This window comes from Pleuronectes platessa, chromosome 9 (genome assembly GCF_947347685.1).
Source record: "Pleuronectes platessa chromosome 9, fPlePla1.1, whole genome shotgun sequence".
Taxonomy (NCBI): Eukaryota; Metazoa; Chordata; class Actinopteri; order Pleuronectiformes; family Pleuronectidae; genus Pleuronectes; species Pleuronectes platessa.
Window position 1 is genome coordinate 18,309,800 of NC_070634.1, and position 7,141 is coordinate 18,316,940.

Here is a 7,141-nt window from a genome sequence, read left to right on the forward strand (position 1 = left end):
TCATACCGTCTACCTTTGTATATTTCAACCTTCCACCTCAAAGGCACCATCTGCCCTCTACCCCTGCTGCAGCTCTTGATATGTAACCTCCAGTCATGCAGAAAAAGAAATCACAGTGTGCGTCTGCCTGCATTCACGTTTGTTCTCCGTCTGTTTCCCCTGAAGCCGGCGTCGGAGCCCAGTGAGCACAGAGAGGCACAGATCTCAACCATCCCACAGCTTCCCTTACCACAGATGAAACAGAAATGGCAACACTCAAAGGACTTAGCTTGATCCACCAACCCCACTTATCAGCGCCATTAATCCTCTTGGCATTTCCAAACGGAGCGCCGGGGTCCACACTGCACCTTTTTGAAAATGCAGCACTGAAATTTAAATCACACTCCAAAGACCACCGATCTGCATGCCTTCAACGGCAGAGTTAAGTGCTTTAAAAATAAATGCTGCACACATTGTTTAGTCTCTGGAATGACTCTAGGTCTGAATATTCGTCCAGCTCTGTTCAAACAAAGGAATCATTGTGGTACAGTGAAAAACAAGGATGACTGAAAGATCTCAGTTACTTGTGTTTTGATGGTTTATTGATAATTCACACCTTTTTGTATTTTACAAAAGACACAACATCTCCAGACGCTGTCGGGGGTGCACACTGCGTCCACTCGCCAATCACAAGTATCTGAAATGACGAGCTCAGCGTTCCTGATTTCCATTTAAGTATATTTTCTGTTACTGTGGTTCAGCTCCTCAGGGTCGTTCGTCTGATGTTGTTGGACTTTACAACCGTGAAGGTTTCCAAGCATTACCGCAGTCTTCACCAATCATTGACGGGGTTACTGAAAAGCCAGGCTACACTTTAACTATGCAAATACTGGCTTGGAAAAGCTTGGAGAAAAAAAAGAAACTAATTTCATTACAAACTAGAATGTGACTGAGTAGAGCACACGCCTCCTCCAAGGCTAGGAAACCACATTTCAACTCACCAGATACATCATTTTTTAATCTGCACCAAATTGCAGAAATAAATCAGTCCTATAAACAGGCTTGATTCTTTTTTTTTACCATGAATTACTTTTTGAAAAATCAACAAACTCATGTAAAAAAGAAAGTGAATAGGAAAAATCCAGATCTGCCCCGGCCCTCCACAAAGGTTCATGGAGCTCGATTGAGTAAAAACCAACACAGGCAGCCGTAAGCACAACCTCATCGTCGGAGGTAATAAACGCCATCGCCAATTATAATGACTAAGTAAATTAAGTGATGTTTACTTATATAGCACATTTCACAGAGTCACAAAGGGCCATACAAGGTTCTTAAGAGAGTTTTACAAGCTCATGAGAAAATGCAAAACAGAAAACAATCCAGAGTCCAGTAAAGAGGGAGGAGGGACACACATCCAATTAGAACCCTCGGTCAGTGGCACCGCAAATTCAAAATGTCCGATACTATCTTAAACATGCATTTTAGTATTGCCCCCTATCAACTGCTAATGGAAAAAAAACAAGCCCCATCATCCCACCTCTTCCTCTTCCTCTTCCTCGCCTCTTTATTTTATTGAAAACAACTGTTGGTCTCTGTCTTTAATATGGATTCATCACAGAGCTGTGGCGGTGGTGCCAAGCCTTCACCGCTGCCAAGCTGAACCGTCCGGACTAATTCACCTCATGGATCCCTGACAGACGCTCGTGTTATGCATATTACGCCCGGACCGCGCCAAGTGGCCAAGATGTCAGTGTTTGATACCAGGCTAATGGGTCTCTCTCTCTCTCTGTTAACAGACATGTCTCTCATCCATTATGTTAGTCGACAGTTTGCTGAGGGCCTAAACAGGTTTACACAAACAAATGTGAGTCCATTACTTAATTGTGTAGCCTATGCAGCGTGCAGGGGCCTGACACTTATCGTCGGCCGTTGCTTTCTGAGACTGATTGAATCATACAAATTTATCGTGCAGCATTTGCATTCCAAGAGAGAACAACTCAAGGTTGGATTCACCTCGAAAGTGTGGCAACTTTCTAAAAGATGCATAATCACAACGGCATCCAGCCGGCAGAATCATGCAAAAACAAAAGGGACGCTCCGCACAGTCAGGAGGAAATCTGGAGACGAGGAAGAGGCTTCAATTAGTAAGCGGCTGCCGTCGCTCGGCGGGCTCTTCAGTCTTATCAGTTTGTTTCAGAAAGGTCTGGGCTTTGCAGACGGATGCTGGAATCGGTCGTCTATCGCAAACCGTTCCCCATCGGACGTACAAAGCTCACCAGCGGGAGAGCAGAGGGAAGGCGTCAGCGGGAATTCATTAAAGGCCTTCGCACAGCATCACGTGGCGCTTTTCAGTGGACGCCTCCACATCTGCGGTAGCAGGCATCATGGTGGCCTATCTGCAGCGAACAGGTGAGCAGAACAGTGTCCTCCGAGAGCTCCAACATTAGGGAGGGGCACAGAGGGGGCGGTTAATCGATTAAACAGACTGGATTTACTGAGTCACAGGGAGACTGTGCAGGCCAGGCAAGAAATCTGTGTGTGTGTGTGTGTGTGTGTGTGTGTGTGTGTGTGTGTGTGTGTGTGGGAGTGTGGGAGTGTACTCAAGTTTGTTACCTCTTGAGGACATCTTCTAGTTTAAACACTGACCCTGTCTGGACGGGTAGACCTCACCGGGACCAAAGCTAATGAGGCTAAACTTTATTTCTGAGGTCCTGGTTAAATTAAGATGTGAAGGTGGGCATGGTTAACGTTAGTGATAAGGTTTTGGTTAGGATGTCCACACTGAATGTTTTTTTTTAGTAATATCTTTGTGAGGACCATTTTGGACACAGACCTTATGGAGAGAGGACATTTTAGGAAAGTGAGGACATTGTGGGAAAGTGAGGACATCTTGGAAGGAGCCGAAATAGATGTTTAAAGGTTCAGACTTGCTTTTAGAAAGTCCCTTTAATAAATGAATCATTACATTATATCTGTGATATTGAATGTTTTGTGTTTTATCTCCTCAATATCGTACAGGTGTGGTTTCCATACAGTGGTTTCTACAACACCCCACTGGTACATAGATAAATACTTCATGCTTGGGTCCGAGAAACAAAGTCTCTTCCTCCTGTTCACAATAAATAAAATGTTATTCTAATATTCTATTCTAATACGTCTCAATGATCTAGATAAAGGTAATGGCAACTGTATGTGTGACTATATCAGCTGTTTATTATAATAAAGTAATAATAGAAACGACATGATGTCAGACTACGACGATGTGCTGGGATTGATTGTCATTACAACTCAGCGAGTCTCAGTGATACCAAATCCATCAAGGGAGAGAAAGAGCAGAGACCCGGGGCCTAAATAATATTTTGAATAACGATGATCAGGACCTACTGAGAGATGTGACTACGGCTCTGTTAGAGTACATTCTCTATTTTTATTGGCCAATTTCCATGCACAAGAGATAATCATTGCAAAACACAGTAAAAGCTTTTAACACACTTGAACTGTGCTCACAGCGGGGGGGGGGTGACAGTGGAGCCTCTTGTCTCATTATATCAGCGCGCTGTTGGCACCCAGAGCTCAGAACTGTAGCTTTTCACTCATACCAGCCGGATCTGTACCTTTTTATTTCCATATTAACCTTTGCACCAGCTTTCATCTCAATCACTTCTCTTTGAGCAAGGCAGGGGACTGTAGCTGTTCTTACATTGTGATATCAATTTTTTGTTTCATTCTTCTTGCAGAAGGTGGAAATGATAATAAAAAAATAGTTTTCATAAAGTTTTCAGCCCCGTTTTAAATGACATAGTAACATCATCCTTATAGCAACAGCAAGGTGGACATATTTACTATCTACACACCCATTACTCTCCAATTGTATAAGTGATATTATTTTACACTTTGCAATTTTCTGTTTCTGTGATTCACATTCTCTGTCTGACTGGATGTTGTTGTGTTGTTGAACCGCCCACACAGCAGATGTACAGCTGAACTCAAAGTATAGAAATTCACACTATGTCTCACTCCTAAAGATAGTTTCTAACACCCCCACATGCCCCACAGCCAATGGACACACAACTCTTGTCAATCTCACATGTTACTAAAACTTCCAACTGCAGGATTGGTTTACCACGTTGTTGCAATACAAACTTTTATAACGCTATCTGAATCTCATTACAAAAGAGCCCACACAAACTATGCACCCTGTTTTTATGGTTTATTGCTTGACAGAACCAGACATAGTGTGTAGAATAAAAGTTTGAGGTTTAATTTGTATCCATGCTGAACACTGCAAAGCTGCTGACTGTCAGAAGGATGAACGCACATGCATCTGGGAGGTGAAACTCAATCCTGCCTCCATCCTGCCATTTCATTTTATTCAGGAAATGTATGCTTGTAAATGAACAAAAAACGTGAGTGGAAATATTTTGAAAACTGGCTTTTTGATTTTCATACTAGGAAGGAAATGCACTCAACATGATTGTAAGTGTAAATGTAATGCATTACTCTAAGGAACATATGCATCACCTTTGCTTGACCACAAGAGCATTACTGCTCACTTGTGACAAAGTTTGTGAGCTGCCGATGTGTGGTCTCAAGTTTGACATATTGTCTCTCCGTCAATCCACGTCCCAATGCTTGCTGTGCATTATTTTCTCTAAATGGGACCACCATTCACATCATTAACATCATGCTGTATCGAAGAAGACTTAAAACTAGTCATTTCGACCATAAACTCCTTATGAAAAGGTTTACTGACTTTATACATCAAGTGAGAATTAGTCATTTTCTCATTCACTTCTTTCCTCTACTGGTCAATCTATAGAATACAGGCACCTGCACCCTTGCTTCACCTTCCAGACCCGGAATTTCACATTTTTATAAATAGTCTAATGACCACACTTGTAAGTAAAATTTTAGATGTAGCTATTAGTTAACCTTATTTTTTCGATTAGGGTCAATGCCAGAATAATATTTAACCATTTTGTTTATAGAGGGATAACTGTGCAGTCGCTCATTCCTTAATTTACTCTCTTTTTCCCCTCGTTATTTGTCTGGTTAAGTGGGCATTAAGCGCCGAGTGGAAGTGAGCTGTACAGAAGAGAAATCCACCAAATAAGAGGCTGCTCATATTCCCCTGCAAGCGCTGTCGGAGCTTTTCTCTGTCTGACACTCACGTCATGCACAGCTCAAGGTGAGAGACACGTTCAGGGAAACGACCCCAAAACCCAACACGTCCAAAAATGTGAGATTGGAGGAGACAAACGTTTGCTACAAACAAGGACAAACACAGGGCGGGGGAGGAGCAGGAGCTGTATCCTCTCGAACGCATTAACCATCTGGTCTCAGGTGGGTTCAGCCCGGCTACGTAGGAGGAATAGAAGACTCCTGATCGCTCTGTTTGGACTCAAATCCTCCGAATTGTTCCAGAGAGTTGTTCTGCGTGAGTTGATTTAGATGGTGAGGCTTTTAAAAAAACACAAAATTAGCAGGAAGTTGTGGGGTTAGATTTGGTCCAGCCATTCATTTTCTACACCGCTTATCCTTCGAGAGTCGTTGGAACCAATCCCAGCTGCCGTTGGGACAAACAACAATTCATGCTCACGTTCAAACCTACAAACAATTTAGAGTATCAGTTTACCAAAAGGGGTAAAATGCCAAATTCATATTTTGAGAAGATTATCCAGATTCTAGTCACTCTTTCCTTCATTTATTGTTTTCTCTTGCTAGTTTGGAAAGACGTTGACTTTATACCTTTATAAATTTAAAACAAATAGAGGAATCTAAATGGAGAATAACCTGACTTTCTCACAGGGGCGGATGATGGACTCCAGTCCCGCTTAGTTTTTAGAAATCAGTGTAAATGTACTATGTTTATAACAGAAGTCCTGGATTCTGTTCTAATTCTAAGCTTAACTTCACCAGTGCTCTGCTTTTTGTATTTGGCCCGGTCAGTGTTTGAAATAGACCTTGGACTCTCTCCCATTCTGTCAAGCTTAAGGAGGGGCTGAACAGAACTTTCAAATCCAAACAGATAGGTAAAAGAGGAAAAAAGTTGTTTTTACAGACATTATGAATTTAGTTGGGAAGGTCGCCTGTAGCAGCATCATCTGCCAACCGACATCTTTTTTATTACCTCTGAGGAAGGTTACGCTCCGAAAGACAAAGGATCTTTAGATTTTTTCATTTGCAGGTTCTTTGTCTGTTTGTTATTTAGCAGGGCTTACGCAGAAAGTACTTCACGGATTCCCAAGATATTTTTATGGAAGGGTGGGGCATGACCCAAGAAAGAATCCATTACAGTTTGGAGCAGATCTAGATAAACGGACAGATCCAGGAATATTTCATTTTCTGTAACTTGGCGAGATAGTGCGTTAGCCTTTGCAGAGGTATGTGCTCTTTCAGCACACTTCTATGTGTGAGGTGGAACAGCAAGCAAACATAATTATGGTTCCATTCAGAGTGTTCTAGTTTATATTATTGATTTATCATACTGATGTATTACTCCCTTTTTTAAAACTCTTTGAAAACATACACATTTGACATTTTAGAAGGCAAACACATCTTAACTAACAGGTATCTATAGCTCTCGGATAAACAAAGCTGAATAAAAACTGCCCAATGAATGTGATATTGAAAGAGGAGAAGGATAAAATGGAATAAAATTAAATAATTCAAATAAAGTACCTGATAGCTGTAATTGATGGCAGTGCTTAAGAAGAGGTATTTAGTATCTTTCCACCTGCTTACTCCATAACCTGAGTTGTGAGGCGCTTAATGTTCAATGGGACGATGGAGTTTGTGTGTGGGCCTGTGGGCTCATAATACATTAAATGCTGTTCTGATTCATTTAGAGTGATTAACTCAAGCTCCATTGTGTGATGTGCTCCGACAGCTGTTTCTCTGTCGCTGCAGAAAACAAGTTTTATCCTTCAACCACCTCCAGCCATTCCTCTCTTTTCTTCAAACCCATTGCCCTGCATCTGTTTCATGTCATGAGGTAAGTGGTGAGTACGCCGAACAGAAACGCCACAAAGTAACAAGATTAAAGATTATACAGGAGGAGTCATTCGAAGGGACGCGGCTCCGTATCCAGTCCTCGTTGATCCAATCTAACTTGTTTAAGTTTTTTTACATGACAATTACTTGGTCCATCATCTTCCTGAGG